This window comes from Pinus tabuliformis, chromosome 4_2, assembly GCF_031772625.1.
Source record: "Pinus tabuliformis cultivar Carrire ecotype Pingquan chromosome 4_2, CPIR1, whole genome shotgun sequence".
Lineage (NCBI taxonomy): Eukaryota > Viridiplantae > Streptophyta > Pinopsida > Pinales > Pinaceae > Pinus > Pinus tabuliformis.
This window is the reverse complement of record NC_142304.1, coordinates 1058847584-1058868786: the sequence shown is the minus strand read 5'-3', so window position 1 is coordinate 1058868786 and position 21203 is coordinate 1058847584.

Genomic DNA, 21203 nt, shown 5'->3' with positions numbered 1-21203 from the left:
ATAATAATGTTTTATCGATTTATTTATTAAGTAGTGTTGTGGAACATATCTGGGATACATATCTGAATATTAACTATTTAAATCGATTATTGAGATGTCTAGATCTGGATGTCATATAAACTAGCAAGAAAATATATATGGGATCTAGACATCCCAAAGATTCAAACAAAACACGCATCGTTATGCCTAGAATCGGAATATGGTTTGAGTATCCAAGACCCAATGTACTAAACTAATACACTATCTTGTTTTTATGTGAAAAATAGAATTGAGTATCCAATATTTAGTCTCAAATCAAAATAAAGGACTTATGAATGTTCTGGATATTAGATGCAACCAAAAAAAAAATAAAAATTCAGATCTATATATCCTTATTAGAAGAATTTAAATAGACTCGTTTGGGAAAGTTTTGATAAAAATAAATTAAAAAATATATATATATATATATATATATATATATATCATTAGGCTTATTCATATTTTTATTTATAATAATATGTTTGTGAATTGATATGATATTAACTAGCATTTGCACCAAATGTTGCAAAGGAAACGTCGTAAGGCATAAATTGAATTACGAAAATACAACAAAAAAATAATTTGATAAAGAATAAAAATATATTGAATGCTCACATCAATGTCCCATTAACTGGAACCACTTAGTAGACATATCTATCAACATTAGGATTACACAGAATGATCAGGAAATTTCTCATATACAAACAACACCTTCCACAACAAGTAGACATATCTATCAACATTAGGATTACACACCATGATTAGGAAATTTCCCATATACAAGCAACACCTTCCATAACAACCTTTTCTCACATCCACATTTAAAAAAATGCCTTGGAACGTGATTGGAATATCCCATATTGTCTTTTCCATTATGCAGATAAATCTTCCATATTACTATTTTCATCATGAAGATTGTTAGTTCATTGTTGTAAAGTTTTAGTGTGTTAAATTCAATACTGTTCAACAAGTGAAAAATATTCTTTAATTAGCATAATATGCATTTTTCTCTCACCGTGTATTTTTCAGTCATTCATTACAAAACTTCCATCAAAGAACACAAGTAACAGATTAACATGTATTTTGTCTTCATTATTTTCATCACGGAGCCAAGAAACATGAAATCCTAGAGTGGGTGTTCTTTATATCCGAATTGTTGCAATGGATGTGACCTGCCATCAAAAACAGGATTCCCATCGTCAAATGAACCTCATTCTTCTTTAGTTGACCACTTGATTTTATTCAATTGCCATCATTTTTTCTCCATTCATTTGCCCCATCTTGTTGTCTATCAAAGGACTGCCCTTGTCCTTCGAAGCATTACCACTAGTAACAAGGAGATCATCAGAAAACACACTTTACAACTTTGAATAGGGCTGAGACATATCACATATAAGAGTCTTCAAGCTGCAATATTTTGTTCAAATAATGCATTCTAAGATCATTTTTCTTAAATTTCAATTTATAATAAGTCGTATTTTAATTTTTAAAATATTTATTTTTAAAATATGTAGTAAACTATTATTTTTAAAATATGAAGTAAACTAACAAAAAACAAGTATGCAATAATGTGCCAAATTATATAGAGTAAGTTATGTATGAGTGGGTACTATGAGATATTCTCATAACTTTGGAAATTATAATAATTGTTATTTTATTTTTTGTTGAAATTTGGTACCGGAGGACAGGTGGTTCCCTAAGGCTTTGATCTTTGGCCTAGGGAAAAGTGTCCAAAAGAATTTAATTTTTCTCCTAAAGTAACTTTATAATTTTTATAAAGTTAAATCTAATTTGAAAGTGACTTTAAGTGATAAAGATAATAAGTCTAATTTTAAAGTGACTTTTATAAAGTCAATGAAAAATTAGAAAGGAAAAGTGACTTTGGAAATAAATGACTAAGTGGGTCTTTATTAAAGTGGGGTGAATTAAAAAAAATAGAAAGTGAGATTTAAATGAGCATTTAATCTTAGCCATTGATCTAAATCTATTTCAGCCATTGGATTTAGGGATCACCCAAAAGTCATTTAGGGTTGGGTTAAGGGAGGAAAATGAGGAAAAAGATCATTCATTCTTTCATGAGCAGATTGAGAGAGAGAGAGCAAGAGAGCAAGGGAGATTTCTGGACAAGGAGGAGAAGGAGGCAGCAGCTTGGCACACATACCAAGGCAGCATTTAAGCAAATCCTTACAGCTGAATGTGCAAGCAGTAAAAGGCAGATTTTTCTTGAGCAAACAGCAAAAGGCAGATTTGTTTTTGCACAGAAATCGAGGCAGCTGATTTTCTGCACAAAAATCGAGGTCCGTACAGCCTGTTCGTACAGTCCGTACAGCCGTCTGTACCGTCTGTACAGCCGCCTGTACCGTCCGTACAGTGGTCGTACGGCATTGTGTTGCTGTTTGGAAATTTCTGGTGGGCTGTGAGGCTCAGAAATCGAGATAAGTTGTAAATTTGTTTGCTGATTTTTGCTGAAAATTTCTCACTGTAAAAAGGCATTTCCAGAAATAAAGAAGAGCTCTCAAACTGGTTTTCCCCAAGAGTTGTAGGGGGTTTTTCCAGGGTCAAGTTGACCAAAAATCACTGAGTTTAAATGTGTTTTAATGGCTGTTTTTAATTGCTGATTTTTATTTCTGCAATTTCCAGCATTCTGAAAAATTTCCAGAATTTGTGTTTTCAGCAATATTTATTTTTTTCAGTCTGTTAAATGTATGGTTATGGGAATGGGCATTTAACTACATGGGAGAAATAAGGTGAAACTGAAAACCGGGGTGGGAAACAGAATTTTTACATGGTATCAGAGCTTGAGTGCTGAAGGGCAGTTTGGGACAGCAAAAAAGGAAAAAAAAATACAACTGCTGATTTTTTCACTCAGAAAATTCCAGCAAGCTGATTTTTCATAAACAACAGTTTTATCTTTACCACAACAGTGCTATTTTTCAGTTTTATGACAGCAAAATGTCATTGGGATTGAGGGTGGAAGATAGGTTGGATGGGCATACAAATTACAGCGTTTGGAAGGAGAGAATGCAGAGTATCTTTGAGGAGGCAGAAGTCTGGGATATCATGGTGCATACAGCACAACACCCTGTTGTTGTGCCTACTGATGCAATTTAGTTGACAGCTTATAATAAAAAGAACAACAAGGGTAAGAGGTTGATTCTAGACGGAATCAAAGACCATTGCATTCCTCATGTGAGAGGAAAGAGCAATGCCCATGAGATGTGGACAGCATTGTCCAATCTCTACCAGAGTACCAATGAGAACCGAAAGATGGTCCTGAAGGAGAAGCTAAAGAACATTAAGATGGGGAATGATAGTGCGGCTGGATATCTCACAAAGATTACCAATGTGAGAGATGAGTTGGCAGCGATTGGAGAGGCCATTCCATCCACTGAGTTGGTGCGTATTGCAGTGAATGGCCTCCCCCGTTCATGGTTGAACTTTGTTGATGGGGTTTGTGCACGTGAGACCCTTCCCACATGGGAGAGGTTTTGGGATGATTGTATTCAGAAAGAGATCAGGAAAGGACAGCTTGGGGCAGCCAAGCCAGTTGAGCAGGATGAGGACGTAGCATTGGTGGCAGGAGGCAAGAAAGGCAAAGGGAAGAAGCAGGCTTCCACAGGCGGTGGTGGAGGCAAAGGCAAAGGTAAAGGTAAACAGGGTAACTCATAGAAGGACTATTCCAAAGTGAAGTGTTGGAATTGTCAGAAGATGGGACACTATGCAGTTGTGTGTCCGGAGAAGAAGAAGAAGAAGGGGAAGAACCAGGATGTGGCAGCTTCAGCTGAGATTGAGGACTTTGCAGGTCGTTTTGACCGGGAGTTTGCATTCACTACATGTGAGTCCTCTGGTGCAGGATCACCTGCCGCACAGGTTCAGAGGGAGCATGCTTTTCCCTCGATTAGCGGAGCATGTACAGGTATCTGGTATGTGGACAGTGGGGCTTCACGTCACATGACAGGAGTCCGGGAGTACTTCTCAGAGCTTTCAGAGAGTGGCACTGATATTGAGGTAGTACTTGGTGATGACAGAGTTGTTAGAGCAGTCGGGGTGGGTACACTGACATTTCAGAGGGAGTCCAGACCTCCCTTGAAAGTGTCAGATGTTCTTTATGTGCCAGGGATGAGGAAGAACCTCATATCCGTCTCAGCTTTGGAGGACAGAGGATATGAGGTACTGTTCAGGGGAGGACAGGTGTTGATGTATCCCAGGGGCACTCCAGCTGATTCAGCTAGAGTGATAGGTGTACGCCATGCAAAGGTGTACAAGTTTGCATTCCAGCCCCTTTTGGCATTGAGCAGTAGTACCGACAACAGAGCTAGCAGTTCTGAGCTGTGTGAGATTTGGCACCGCAGGATGGGACACATGTATCATGGAGCCTAGAGGACATTGCGAGAGATCACTACAGGTGTGCCAGATTTCAGTACTGATCACTTTGATACTTGCAGAGGTTGTGCGATGGGCAAGTTTGCCAAATCCCCTTTTCCCAGCAGTGACAGCAGAGCGACGGGGATACTTGATTTGATTCATTCCGATGTGAGCGGTCGGATGTCTCATGTTTCCTTGAGTGGATATGAGTACTATGTGTTATTCATTGATGATCACTCCAGGAGGACCTGGATTTATTTTTTGAAGACCAAGAGTGAGGTCTTCAAGCGGTTTCAGGAGTTCAGAGCTCTTGTGGAGACTCAGACAGGTCGAAAGATCAAGTCCTTGAGGTCAGACAATGGAGGAGAGTACACCCTTGGAGAGTTTGTTGACTATTGTGCGGAGGCAGGCATTAGGAGGGAGTTCACTGTTCCTTACAACCCCCAGCAGAACGGAGTTGCAGAGAGGAAGAACAGATCCATCATAGGGGCTGCTAAAGCCATGTTACATGATCAAGGGTTGCCATTGTTCTTGTGGGCAGAGGCCTGCAACACAGTTGTTTACTTGCAGAACAGGAGTCCGCATCGTGCCTTGGGGCACATGACTCCGGAGGAGGCTTTCTCTGGGAAGAAGCCTGATCTTGGTCATCTTCATATCTTTGGATGCATTACATACTCCTATATACCCAAGGAGAAGAGGACCAAACTAGAGCCCACCGCAGAGAAGGGTATCTTTGTGGGCTTCAGTGAGACCTCAAAGGCCTTTCAGATTTACATTCCTGCACAGAGGAGAGTTGTTGTCAAACGGGATGTGAAGTTCGAGGAGGACAGGGCCTTTAGGAGGTCACGGGAGTTAGAGTATCTGGATCAGCCAGACCCTCAGCAGCAGTTGAGTCGGTCGCAGGGATCCAGTGGGCAGGGATCAGGAGGATCCGGAGGTACATCTATGAGGATGTCAGGTCCATCAGTGAGCAGTGGCTCGCCGAGCCAGAGGGGTGGTGCTCCGAGCAGCATGCAGAGCAGTTCACTAGGGAGTCCACTGATGGACAGTTCACACGGTACCTCAGCTTCTACAGGTTCAGGTGCAGGCAGGAGGACAGCAGACAGACAGTCAGGAGTTCAGGCTACTGATGGTGATGAGGAGGAGGAGTTTCATTCTCCTATGGGAGAAGCATGCTCGGGGAAGAGGAAGCCCAAGTGGCTTCAAGACACCTTGAGAGATGCCACATCTGTTGCTGAGCCGAAGAGGCCGGTCAGAGAGAGTAGACCACCTGAGAGGTTTTGTAGTTATATGGCGATGGTTACCAGCATCCTTGACTCTGAGCCTTCTAGCTATGAGGAGGCAGCTAGCCAGCAGGTCTGGAGAGAGGCCATGCAGGAGGAGTATTCTTCTATCATGAAGAATGATGTTTGGGAGGTGGTGCCGAGGTCTGAGGGCAAATCCGTGGTTACTTCCAGATGGCTTTACAAGGTAAAGCATGCTGCAGATGGCAGCATTGAGAAATTCAAAGCGAGGTTTGTGGCTAGAGGGTTCTCCCAGGTAGAGGGAGTTGATTATGAGGAGACCTTCACTCCCGTGGCTCGATATACTTCGATCCGCTCCATTATATCGATAGCAGCAGAGATGGGTTGGAAGATCCACCAAATGGATGTGAAGACCGCATTTCTCAATGGCTTCATACAGGAGGAGGTGTACATTGAGCAGCCACAGGGCTTTGAGGTGCATGGGAAGGAGTCCCATGTGTGCAGATTGAAGAGGGCCCTTTATGGCCTGAAGCAAGCTCCCAGAGCTTGGTACTCCAGGATAGATGCATACTTGCAGGGGATGGGTTTCACAAAGAGTGAGGCAGATCCGAACCTTTACTTTATTGTGATTGGTGAGGAGCCTCTCATTCTGGTGCTGTATGTGGATGACTTGATCATTACAGGTGCAGAGAGACTCATAGAGCACTGCAAGAGAGATCTTGCGGCGGAGTTTGAGATAAAGGACATCGGCTTGATGCATTACTTTTTGGGTTTGGAGGTGTGGCAGGAGGAGGGGCATTTCTTCCTGGGGCAGGGGAAGTATATTGTGGACATCCTTAGCAGATTCCACATGGAGGATTGTAGACCCATGTCGACATCGATGATCACCAACTGGAAGAAGCTTCATGCTTCGGATTCCGAGTTGGTGGATCCCACATTGTATAGGCAGCTGATTGGTTCCTTGATGTATTTGGTCAACACTAGACCAGATATCTGTTTTGCAGTCAACACGATGAGTCAGTTTATGTGTGAGCCTAGGAAGGTTCACTGGGTGGCTGCAAAACACATTTTGCGGTACTTGCAGGGGACAGTGGATTATGGTCTGGACTACAGGCAGGGAGATGGAGTGAGATTGGCAGGATACACTGATTCTGATTGGGCAGGTTGTGCTTCTGATAGGAAGAGCACTTCAGGGTGTTGTTTTGGGTTGGGTTCAGCAGTAGTGTCATGGTTCAGCCGGAAGCAGCAGTCAGTAGCACTGAGTTCAGCGGAAGCAGAGTATATGGCAGCCAGTATAGCTAGTTGTGAGGTCATCTGGCTTCGCAAGATGTTGTTTGGCTTATTTGGTCAGCCGTTGAGACCTTTTACTGTGATAATCAGAGTTGCATTAAACTCACGGATAATCCAGTATTTCATGACAGGTCAAAGCATATCGGGATCAGATATCATTTCATCAGAGACTATGTTCAGAAGGGAGCTGTGAAGCTTGAGTATATTTCCACTGATGAGCAGGTTGCAGATATTCTTACCAAAGCCTTACCACGGGGCAAGCATGTCTACTTCAGAGACAAGATGGGTGTGGTGAGGAACACCTTCCTCGGTAAGAGGGAGTGTTGAAATTTGGTACCGGAGGACAGGTGGTTCCCTAAGGCTTTGATCTTTGGCCTAGGGAAAAGTGTCCAAAAGAATTTAATTTTTCTCCTAAAGTAACTTTATAATTTTTATAAAGTTAAATCTAATTTGAAAGTGACTTTAAGTGATAAAGTTACTAAGTCTAATTTTAAAGTGACTTTTATAAAGTCAATGAAAAAATAGAAAGGAAAAGTGACTTTGGAAATAAATGACTAAGTGGGTCTTTATTAAAGTGGGGTGAATTAAAAAAAATAGAAAGTGAGATTTAAATGAGCATTTAATCTCAGCCATTGATCTAAATCTATTTCAGCCATTGGATTTAGGGATCACCCAAAAGTCATTTAGGGTTGGGTTAAGGGAGGAAAAGGAGGAAAAAGATCATTCATTCTTTCATGAGCAGATTGAGAGAGAGAGAGAGAAAGAGAGCAAGGGAGATTTCTGGACAAGGAGGAGAAGGAGGCAGCAGCTTGGCACACATACCAAGGCAGCATTTAAGCAAATCCTTACAGCTGAATGTGCAAGCAGTAAAAGGCAGATTTTTCTTGAGCAAACAGCAAAAGGCAGATTTGTTTTTGCACAGAAATCGAGGCAGCTGATTTTCTGCACAAAAAGCGAGGTTCGTACAGCCTGTCTGTACCGTCCGTACAGCCTGTCCGTACAGCCGTCTGTACCATCCGTACAGCCGCTCGTACCGTCCGTACAGTGGTCGTACAGCATTGTGTTGCTGTTTGGAAATTTCTGGTGGGCTGTGAGGCTCAGAAATCGAGATAAGTTGTAAATTTGTTTGCTGATTTTTGCTGATTTTTGCTGAAAATTTCTCACTGTAAAAAGGCATTTCCAGAAATAAAGAAGAGCTCTCAAACTGGTTTTCCCCAAGAGTTGTAGGGGGTTTTTCCAGGGTCAAGTTGACCAAAAATCACTGAGTTTAAATGTGTTTTAATGGCTGTTTTTAATTGCTGATTTTTATTTCTGCAATTTCCAGCATTCTGAAAAATTTCCAGAATTTGTGTTTTCAGCAATATTTATTTTTTTTCAGTCTGTTAAATGTATGGTTATGGGAATGGGCATTTAACTACATGGGAGAAATAAGGTGAAACTGAAAACCGGGGTGGGAAACAGAATTTTTACATTTTTTAATTATTAATAGTTATAATACATTTAATATAGATGAAATATTATTAATTAAACAGAAATCTAAATAAACAAGTTCTAAAAACACCATTTTGCACTTTCAATTATATTTTAAATTATCCCACATGGATGTCAAAGATATGTCATGTACTTGTTCATTATTTTTTTATTGATATCATTAATAAAAAACTTTTAAAAACACCATTTAGCACTTTCAATTATATTTTAAATTATCCCACATGGATGTCAATGATATCTCATGTACTTGTTTTGTTTTATTAATGATAATGACCATAAAAGTACATCGAAGCATATTCAACGCGCCTTAGTTGCAACTTGAAAATTGTGATAATTGTCCAGACTTCAAAGATACAGAATATACGAATATACGGAGACAATATTTAACCAGTGCTCGTTTTTATTATGCTCAAATGCCTGAGCATTTTGGCACCACTCGCTATAATAGCCAAACATAAACCATCTACTGTTGTAAAACTAAGATCCAAAATTTTCATATTAGTACAGAGACTCATTGCAAAGAAGGGATGTATAGTGAAGGAAATAGGAATGGGAGCAGTAGGAAAGATTGGCGATATGAAGAAGAAACCACCTTATCCCATGCTCCCACTCCTCCAAATTTTAATCCACATAATACGTGCCTTGTCTTCTCAAAAAAAACTAGGAAAAGAGGCCTTCTCCAGTGAAACATGATAAGCTGGTGGCATATGGAAGAAGAACATAGATGAAGAGAGATGTGATATGTTATATGATGTAGATGTTGTCTAGTTTGGAACTCTTCCTTTGCAACATAAATTATTGCATAAAAAAATAGGTAATAAACTAATTTAACTTTACAAGAGGCTTACCTAGGCCTACATGAATGGAGACCCTCAATTTTGATGAGGTATGTGCCCTATGAGCATATTATATGATAAGGCTAGTTGCAGTAAACATTTCCCAAGAGTTGCATTTATACTACTCGATAATTGGTTCAGAGCACGATTTAGTTTTACTAGTTGTTGGAGGTGGCCAATGGATTTAGAGATTATTCCAAAGAGATTATAATTATTATGTTTAAATATTTATTATTTTTATGATGAAATTGAGATTGATATGTTTAATTTAGAAGGGATCGTATAAGTGGGCATTTCTGATCTGGAGAAATCTATGCTCTGAGTTGTGCTTAGTGGTTCACCTCTCATACCTCTCCAAGCACTTATAATGTTTAACTTTGAAGGAAGCACATCAAAACAAATGCTAAGTATTAATTTCTAAAACTAAATTGCAAAGAGTTTTTTCTAGCGAAAAACCTCTCAAGGGCCATTTTTCCGACAGAAGGAAGAAACGTGTAGTGGCTAACCTTCTAGGCCAGTTATAATGTTGTCTAACATATTACAAAAAGCAACTTTAAAAGGATACATAGTATTAATTTCCTAGCTAAACAGTATAAGAGTTGGTAAATTTATGTTTGTAAAAGTTGACGTACATTGCAAACCCAAGACAGATTAGTTTGTGTTAATTCCAAATGTAGAATCTACTTGCAAGTGCAAAGGCTACAAATGAATTCTACCAAATAATTTATTCTAAGAAAAAAATATTATATTGTCAATTATGTTTAATATTCCTTATTCTAGTTGTGCTCCCTAATCGACGAAGACATTGACTTCCTTATTTAGGTTTCTCTTGACGTGGAAGAATTCAATATGATCACATTTGTTCGTAGCTAGCATTATTCGATGTAGATCTGTGCGGAGTAACTGCTCATTATTTCCTTGAAGTTTAATAACTTGTTGGATGACTATCATAGAGTCCAAAAAGTGATAATTGGTGAAGACTTCTAGAGGAAGCCATTTTCAAAACCCTCCAAAGCACAGAAAATTCAACTTGATTATTTGTTGAGATTTTTAGCGCCTAGAAAAATTGAATCACTCTTTCTTCTTGGGGGCCAAATGATATGGATAATGTTACATGATATGTATATGAGGTAAATATATAGGGTATACTATGTATTATCAAAATCATTAATATATATGTTCATGCCACATAGTGTGACAAATGAGAAGAAAATGATCCTTTGGGAACTAATAAGGATGTTGGCAACCAAAGAGAGGTTGAAGTTTAACAACAACTACGCTGAAGAGACATTAAATTATAATTCCATATTTAAAATATAATTTTAATGCTATATTTGCTAACAAACTAAATTGCATGATAATTAATAATAAACTATATTCAAATGTATGTAGAGATGGATGGTATGAAAGATATTTCAAAGAAATTTGAATATTTTCTTCTTTTTTTTAAGAATTCGTTTGTAGGTAATTTCTGTACAGGGTTAAAACCTACAGTTTTCTCTTAATCAAGGAATTAGGGCATGGAGATACGAGATGCCTGAGTAACCAGTGTTTTGAGGGCAACAACTTTCTACTCATAGTGATGTTGGGATTGGTCAAGAAGGTAGATGTATGTATGAGTCTTCTTTCTGTAAATGTGATGTGTAAGGGAAAAAAGGACATCGAGGAGCGCAAGGGAATTATTCTTCTCTTGGATTTCCACGGTAAATTGGATGTGAGGATAGTTATTAAGATGGGTAAGGAAAGAGTCCAAAGAAAGGTGGCCATGAGGCCAAATTAGAAAGGTGTCGTCCACAAAATGAATACAAAATTTGGGTTTAAGGGGAGAGGAATTCAAGGTGGCCTTTTCATATTGTTCCATATATAAGAGGTTGACCACCACTAGAGATGGAGAGGAGCCCATGAAAGTTTCTTCAATTTGTTCATAGCAACCTCCTTTGAAAGAGAAAAAAGGCAAGCAGATAAAGGCAATGCCTCCATTGTCATGGACACACTAGCCCATGAATCTAAACTTCTTAATCCTCTTTTCACCATCACCTTATAAAACCCTCTCCAAAGCCACATTACCTTTATCACCTTCACGATTACAAAAACCATTAAATTCTTCTCCATTAACCATTGTTTCCAAAAGCATCTTGTCCCCCACAATCCCTAGATCCCTATAATATCTAGGCAGCCTAGATTACACAATAAAGATATCCCTTTGGCCCACAGTGAGTACTATTGTAACCCCCACCCATGCTCTTACTAATTTCCTTACCAACAAACTCCAAACCTTTGTTGGTTGACCCATCCCTTTATTAAAGATTCTGCTAATTTCATCTAAAAACAAACCTTTTCATCTCAATGATAATGATGTAATGGTTAGTTTTGATGTGGTATCTTTATTTACCAAAATTCTTGCCCTTAAGGCCCTTAGCGTTATATTTTATCTTGTGGATCAGGAAACCCTTAACCTCATCAATCATTTGTCTTTCCTTCACTTTTCTCTCTTTCAAAGGAGTATGCTATGAACAAATTGAAGGAACCACCATGGGGTCCTCTCTTTCCTTGGTGGTGTCCAACCTCTTTATGGTTTGATGGTGAGGTCCAAGTTTGTACTATAAAATGAAATGTTTTAGTTTCTCAAATTTCTTTTAAACTACTATAATTTGTCAAAGGCATGAAATCTAACTTAAACTCTTGCCATGTTAGTTATCAAGTATACATGAGGCCATTTTGCATTTCAATTTGTTTCTATTTCAAAAGTGAAAACTATCCATTATTCTATATGCGAGGTCCTAAGCCATGTCTTTAGTGACCTACTTTAAAACCTCGAGTCCTTTGTTATTTGTTGTTGGACTTGTCAATCAATTTGCTTTTATTTTTTAACCCCAACCCCAAATGGTCCATTCCAAATTGAAAAATATTGTATTTGTTCCTTACTATGATGAAACGTCTAAGAGTATCCGTAATGATTTCTCTATTACAGTGTCATGGAGAAGTCTGAATTTTTATGTAGGCATAAACATGACCTTGGTTACAAAATACCCATCTAGCAATTTGGAAAAGTCTATGAAAATTGGAAATCGTAGAAACTCAAGTCTCCAATGAAGCCAAAGTCAATGAAAATTGGAAATGGTAGAAACTCAAGTCTCTAATGAAGCCAAAAGACCTGATATGTATATGAGATAAATATATAGGGTATACTATGTATTATCAAAATCATTAATATATATGGTCATGCCACATAGTGTGACAAATGAGAAGAAAATGATCCTTTGGGAACTAATAAGGATGTTGGCAACCAAAGAGAGGTTGAAGTTTAACAACAACTACGGTGAAGAGACATTAAATTATAATTCCATATTGAAAATATAATTTTAATGCTATATTTGCTAACAAACTAAATTGCATGATAATTAATAATAAACTATATTCAAATGTATGTAGAGATGGATAGTATGAAAGATATTTCAAAGAAATTTGAATATTTTCTTCTTCTTTTTAAGAATTCGTTTGTAGGTAATTTCTGTACAGGGTTAAAACCTACAGTTTTCTCTTAATCAAGGAATTAGTGCATGGAGATACGAGATGCCTGAGTAACCAGTGTTTTGAGGGCAACAACTTTCTACTCATAGTGATGTTGGGATTGGTCAAGAAGGTAGATGTATGTATGAGTCTTCTTTCTGTAAATGTGATGTGTAAGGGAAAAAAGGACATCGAGGAGCGCAAGGGAATTATTCTTCTCTTGGATTTCCACGGTAAATTTGATGTGAGGATAGTTATTAATATGGGTAAGGAAAGAGTCCAAAGAAAGGTGGCCACGAGGCCAAATTAGAAAGGTGTCGTCCACAAAATGAATACAAAATTTGGGTTTAAGGGGAGAGGAATTCAAGGTGGCCTTTTCATATTGTTCCATATATAAGAGGTTGACCACCACTAGAGATGGAGAGGAGCCCATGAAAGTTTCTTCAATTTGTTCATAGCAACCTCCTTTGAAAGAGAAAAAAGGCAAGCAGATAAAGGCAATGCCTCCATTGTCATGGACACACTAGCCCATGAATCTAAACTTCTTAATCCTCTTTTCACCATCACCTTATAAAACCCTCTCCAAAGCCACATTACCTTTATCACCTTCACGATTACAAAAACCATTAAATTCTTCTCCATTAACCATTGTTTCCAAAAGCATCTTGTCCCCCACAATCCCTAGATCCCTATAATATCTAGGCAACCTAGATTACACAATAAAGATATCCCTTTGGCCCACAGTGAGTACTATTGTAACCCCCACCCATGCTCTTACTAAGTTCCTTACCAAAAAACTCCAAACCTTTGTTGGTTGACCCATCCCTTTATTAAAGATTCTGCTAATTTCATCTAAAAACAAACCTTTTCATCTCAATGATAATGATGTAATGGTTAGTTTTGATGTGGTATCTTTATTTACCAAAATTCTTGCCCTTAAGGCCCTTAGCGTTATATTTTATCTTGTGGATCAGGAAACCCTTAACCTCATCAATCATTTGTCTTTCCTTCACTTTTCTCTCTTTCAAAGTAGTATGCTATGAACAAATTGAAGGAACCACCATGGGGTCCTCTCTTTCCTTGGTGGTGTCCAACCTCTTTATGGTTTGATGGTGAGGTCCAAGTTTGTACTATAAAATGAAATGTTTTAGTTTCTCAAATTTCTTTTAAACTACTATAATTTGTCAAAGGCATGAAATCTAACTTAAACTCTTGCCATGTTAGTTATCAAGTATACATGAGGCCATTTTGCATTTCAATTTGTTTCTATTTCAAAAGTGAAAACTATCCATTATTCTATATGCGAGGTCCTAATCCATGTCTTTAGTGACCTACTTTAAAACCTCAAGTCCTTTGTTATTTGTTGTTGGACTTGTCAATCAATTTGCTTTTATTTTTTAACCCCAACCCCAAATGGTCCATTCCAAATTGAAAAATATTGTATTTGTTCCTTACTATGATGAAACGTCTAAGAGTATCCGTAATGATTTCTCTATTACAGTGTCATGGAGAAGTCTGAATTTTTATGTAGGCATAAACATGACCTTGGTTACAAAATACCCATCTAGCAATTTGGAAAAGTCTATGAAAATTGGAAATCGTAGAAACTCAAGTCTCCAATGAAGCCAAAGTCAATGAAAATTGGAAATGGTAGAAACTCAAGTCTCTAATGAAGCCAAAAGACCTGACATGGTTGATACTGAAATACAAGCTCCTTAACCGAGACAATCTACACACAAGGTGGTCATGTGAGAAACAAGCTCCTTAACCGAGACAATCTACAAAGGAGGTGGTCATGTCAAAAAAAAAGCATGATTTTGCTTTGAAGAAAAATGCGAGAAGTTTAAACCATCTCTTTAAGAATGGTGCTTGCTCCATTCTTAATCGTTGAAGGATTACCTAGACTAGGCTATAAAATTAGGTTTTTTTTTACCACCATTAAAAATTTAATATTGAATATATCTCCAACATAATTTTTTTAAATATCTTTACATGTTTTATAAGTTCACCATATTAGATATAAAAATTAAAAATTAAATCTAAGTGAAGAAGAAAGTAAAAAAATTGATCACTACCGAATTAATATAATATATATCTACTTATTTTAAATATATATATATATATGAGAGAAAGTTCACACGAGTTTAAAAAACAAACAAAAAGGACTCGGACAGCTATTTACGGCTCCAGTTGCTTATTTGAGTGTCTTTCAGCTCACTACAAGTATAATCCTTGGTATTATATAAACATCATTTATAGGGCTCTCGAATCATATATGCTCATGAATCATGCAAATATTGAATTTGTGTAACAGCACACTTGGCAGCCCTAAAATGATTTTGTAGAGAAACTTCTTTGTTGTTTAAATTCGTTGTCCTGCCCCAAAATAAAGATAGTCCGAGATCAGATTCCTGGATCTCCCTCTTCAATATAGTCATTAAAAGAACAAGAAAAATGACTCCGTAAGAACAAGAAAAATGACTCCGTAAATGAAGGTTTCTTTCGGAAGGCTTTTTAAGATTAGTATAATTTTTACTGTCCAAAGTCGAACATCAAAATGCCACCATACCACTACACTTACCAAAGAGAACAACAAACTCAAATATTCAATTTTGCTGGTTTTGAAAGGATGAATGCCTTTTTACAACTTTCTCTACCAATCATATTTATATTTCTGAAGTTATAGGGTTATATAAGTTACTTTGAAAGGACGAATGCCTTTTTACAACTTTCTCTACCAATCATATTTATATTTCTGAAGTTAGAGGGTTATATAAGTTACTTCTAATATCAGACATACAGTCAAGCATACCATCGCATAAAACCTTAAAACCCTATAAGAGGTCAAACTGACACCAATACCCGAGATGAAATAGAAGAACAATTCAGAATTGTATTTATTTCAAAGAAGATGCAGTAATGTATGCTTCCACAGAGGAGATCACATTAAACAGAAACCAAATCCTCGTGGATGGGGAATGGAATTAATGAAGCCTATTTGCGGAACCATGCAACAAATGGAAATCTACTCATGTTTCCATATTCATGTACATTTATTGAAAAGTAACCAGTTTAATCACTAGAAAGCGATTAGAAGAAAGGTTGAAAACACAGAAATAAAGCATGGAGGCAGAAATTAAATAAGGTTGGCAGCTGCACCATGGCCCTGAAATTCAGAGAGTCGGTGTCAAACAACATCGTTGGTGCTCTCCTGAAGGCTCTGGATCGCTTCTTTCCCACCGTGGCGGTTCCAGCGCCATTCACAGACAGAATCTTCGAGGGACCCCGTAGCTCTGTGATCATCACCGGGGCATTGTTTCTGGGTGCTTGAAGTCTGAGTGAAAATAGACTTGTATACTGGGACCCCACATTCAGCTCAGCCTCGAAATCACCTTGCTGGAAAGGTGACTTGAAAGTAGAGTTACAACTGAGTGACTACATGAAGAATTGACCTGTGATTCTTAAAAGGGAAGACAACCCGGTCAACTATGATTCTTAAAAGGGAAGACATCCCAGTCAACTAGCTCAAGAAAATCAATCCAATCCATATAGTAAAGAGTGGTTCAGTTGAGAAAACCATCTAATAAGAGAATGGCAAAGGTGAAACAGATATCCAAATTCAACAAATCTATATGTTAATATTAGTAACAATAAATAGTTAGTATTGTGCGACTCGGTAAGGTAAAAGGATTTTTCTGGGTAAGGTAAAAGGATTTCAGACCACCATAATCACAGTCTGTCTCTGTCATGTATCAAGAGATGATATGATAAAGCAATCACAAATGTAATATTCTGCAGATCAATATCGCTTATTTGTTTACTTGTTGATGATATGATAAGTCAATCAGAAATGTAATATTTTGCAAATCAATATCGCTTGTTTGTTTACTTGTTGATGATATGATAAGTCAATCAGAAATGTAATATTTTACAAATCAATATCGCTTATTTGTTTACTTGTTGACAATTATGTTTCTATCTATTAAATTTCAACCACCGCACACAACAAGATTTCTCACACTATCATCTAGATTACAAATCCAAAATATATTACTTGAAACAAACAATCTTCCTGCTCTTCATCACCAAGATGGGTGTGCAACATCAAAGACTTGAATGTTCTTCACCAAGACTTGAATGCTCTTCATCACCAAGAAGGGTGTGAAACATCAAATACTTGAATGCTCTTCATCACCAAGAAGGGTGTGCAACATCTAAGACTTGAAAAGAGAGACAAATACTTGACCATAATTGTTTTTACATACATCTTGAATTTGTTTGTTTCCCCTGGTACCAAAATTACTCTATAGCTACAAAATTGTCATGATACAAATATGATGCCATGGACCATTTTCTAATCTAAATTTCAATTCCTAAACCATTTTCTAATCTAAATTTCAATTCCTAAACTGGAAACCTACAATTTGGACTCATCTTAATATAAAACTACCTTGGACCAATCAGAAATCACAAATGTAATGTTATACATATTATTTCTTAATATGTGTTTGTTCCTTCAGACTTTTAAATTTCAACCATACTAAGCAATAAGATATCTCATATTATAATCTAGAAAATATAAATCCAAAATATATTATTTTGAACTAACAAAATATGTTATTATCTAAATCTTTTAAATTTCAACACTACTAAGCAATAAAACTTGTCTTTTAAATTTCAACCCTACCAAGCAATAAAATTTCTCCTATTATAATCTAGAATGTAAATTCAAAATATATTACTTTGAACTAACAAGATATGTTATACTCAACATTCACCAAAAAGGACAGCAAAATACAAAGGTTTGAAAAGAAATAACAACTGGTGTTTAGACATTCTTCTTGAAATTTTGTACCAACCTCTGGTCGAAAAAATACTATATAAATGTAAAACTGTAACGATGCCAAAGTCAATTGTTTATTCTATACTTACATATTAGTAGTTTCGAAGATATCATAGACCATTTCTACTTGAAATTTCAAATCCAAAATAAAAAACCTACAATTTATAGTACAGCAGTCCCACACGAAAAGACAGGGTCAGAATCAGAATCATTTGTTTATTCTATACTTACATATTAGTAGTTTCCAAGATGTCAGAAGACCATTTCTACTTGAAATTTCAAATCCAAAATTCAAAAACCTACGATTTATAGTATAACAATCCTACACAAAAAATAGGGTCAAAATCAGAATCATTTAGACAATTAAAAGCTCAAAACCAGAATTTTTTGATGAACATCCTTCAGTTACCATTCAGTCAAATTTTGTACTGCCAAAATTTAAGAAGTAAAGATGCGAATACCAGGAGGACTTGGAATTGCTTCTGGGTGACTTTAGCGATTCAAGATGTAAGGCGCATTTCTCATGCAGCAATGTGTACCGCATCATTCTAGCCTGCGTCTCGAGAATTTCAAGCTCTAGCCATTTTTCCTTCAGCATTTGAGCTCTAACCCCAAGGTCTCCAGCAAAAGTATGGTCTTCTCCAGCAACAATCTGGTCTTGGCTATCTTTTCCAGTAGTAATCTGGTCTTGGCTGTCTTTTCCAGTAGAAGTCTGGTCTTTTCCAGCAGAAGTCTGGTCTTTTCCAGCAGTAATCTGGTCTTCTCCAGCAGTAATCTGGTTCGAAGCCGGGACTTCTTTTTCACGGGGTTTCTTTCCTTTGGACGTCGGTTTCTTCCTTGGCTCGGTTTGGCCTTCAACAGCCTCATAAGCTTTTTTCTTTGGCTGGGGCTGCTCTCCGTCAAAGACATACAACAACCTTGTGCAAAATACCCAACCCAAATCAAAATTCAAAACCTGGAATAGCATGCGTCGGGACGTTGTGGCATTCGAAATCTTTAAATGACATGACATCTATCTATCAGAGCAGAATATATGATTAAGCATTGGGAAGGGTTCTCTCTTTTTTCTTTTCTTTTCGTATGGACCGTGGTGGTTGGGATTGCTCGAGTGAAATCAACGGCTAGCGATTACCCAATCGTCTAACAACGAAATCGAATGGCATATATTTTGACACGATAGTAGTTTGGGGAGTTCACTTCAGAGGGAAACGCCTTACGGCGTAATTATAATGAAGCAAAAACTCATTTTAAGTTTATAATAAATCTTAATCAAAAAATCAAGTAAACATATTAAAAAATAAAATAAAAATTAAAACAATTCAGGGAGGACTCATTGTTTTACCAAAAACTCTAAAAAAAATGAGGTTGGTGTTCAACTACAACAACTCCCTAGGAAGAGGGATGTCCAATTCTTATTATAAAAATTGTTCAATGGTGTTTCATGTAATTTCTTCCATGTTAAATATGGAATTGATATTTAGCATATATATATATATATATATATATATATATATATGTATATATGTATATATGTATATATGTATATATAGATATATATATATATATATATATATATATATATATATATATATATAGATATATATATATATATATATATATATATATATATATATATATATATATATATATAACTATTTTATTCCAAATATATCATGCTTTAAGAGGGATCAAATCCTTGAAATGCAAACGTTTTCTCAAATTGTATTGTTTAAAAAAAATTGCACCTCCAAACATTTAATCCCTCTTGGTGCATGATATATTTAAAGTTAAGATGGATCTTGGTTGAAGCATTTTAATGGTGTGTCATATAATCCCTTCCATGCTAAACATTGTGAGCCGAGTAAGAATTGACCAGACCCTAAGAAGTGCTAATAAGTCTTACGTATCATACAGATATTTGAACAAATGGTGAGGACGCGAAGAAATCAAGGTCAAGGAGGGTCATCACAAGGACTTCCTACAAATAACCTATTTCCTTCATCAAAGTTGACTCTCATCTTGCAATCCCTAGAGGCAATTAATGAGACTTTAAAAAGGTGCCAAACAAATGAAGTGGAAGTGGAGCACCCTCCCTCGGGGTTCTGAAATCTCGAGGGGTCAAGAGACTCTGATAGAGGACCTCCAAATGAGGACATTACTAGGGAGCTCTAGAAGATTAAGCTCCCAGAGTTTGCAGGAGGTCGTGCCAATGAACGTGCAGAAGCCTGGTTAGAAGGAATGAGAAGGTGCTTTGCACTAAGGGATTACAATTCCAATTCAAAAGCTAAAATAGCAATATTCCAACTCAGAGATAGTGCTCTGAATTGGTGGGGTAACTTGGAGCGTCAACTACACCTCACTCTAGACACAGTTACTTGGGAATTATTTGAGGAGAGATTCAGGAAAAAGTACCTGCCAACATATTATGAAGAACAACAGGTAGGAGCCTTCCATGCCATAGTATAGGGAAATCGTACAGTAGAAGAATATGAAATTAGATTCATGGAATTGGTCAAGTATGTCTCCTACATGGACACTGACCAGCGCCAAGTGGATCGTTTTATTTATGGATTGAACCCTAAGATTAGGGAAATGGTGCAGATGTGGAAACCATCCTCAGTTGCAGAAGCTATAGAACAAGCTCGTTATGTCGAAGAACACTTAGACTTAAAAGGTGGAGGCAAAGCCATTTTTCCACGCCAACCAGGGTTTATGGGGAAGGCCCCTCGTACCTTCCCTAGGGGAGGAAATTTGAGGCCATCACCATATGGAAACAGGGTTGTACCTAGAGCACCGACAGTGGGGATTTCAATGGTTACTAGTGCAGCTTCACCCGCAGCTTCAAGGGCACATACAAATCAAAGTCATACGCGAGGAGCAACAAGTGGGGGCAGGGGTCCCAGGGGAAGGAACTCTTTCCAAAGAACTCCACAACATTCAGTTCAAGGTCTACCGTGCATCACTTGTTGGGGATGTAGAGGACCTCATTACCAGCGGGACTGCCCTGAGTTACAAGCTGGTAACAACCGTAGAGAAGGAAAAGCACCAGTGGGGGGGGGTGGGGGGCAAGTAGCCACCATCGAATCTATGCAGCAGTTGATAACTAGCAAGTTGAACACCAGTTTGTCGTGGTAGAAACCTCAGGTATGATAAACAAAGTAAAAGTTAAAATTTTGTTTGATTATGGTGCTACAGATAGTTTCATTTCACCAGTTGCATTAGAAAAATGTGGGTTGGAAGCCTATGAGCATGATGACTTTAAACAAGTTGAGACATCTTCTGGGATAAAAAGGACCTAGTGTTGACCAATGTCAGGTAAACCTCGGGGTGTGTATGACTAAGTTGAAGGCATACGTCACAACATTGGGGACGTATGATGTAATTATTGGAATGGACTAGCTAGAAGCTCATCGAGCTTTGGTAGACTGTTTCAAGAAGAAGGTGATTTGTTTAGATGATGAAGGTAGGCCAATTGAGATTTTTGGAATCAAGAGGGGAGTGTCACTATGATTCATATCCATGATGAAGGTAAAACGTTGTCTCCGACAAGGTTGCAAGCTATATGTGGTCAAGGTTGTAAGTGACTAGAAAGGACCCTCCCTAGAT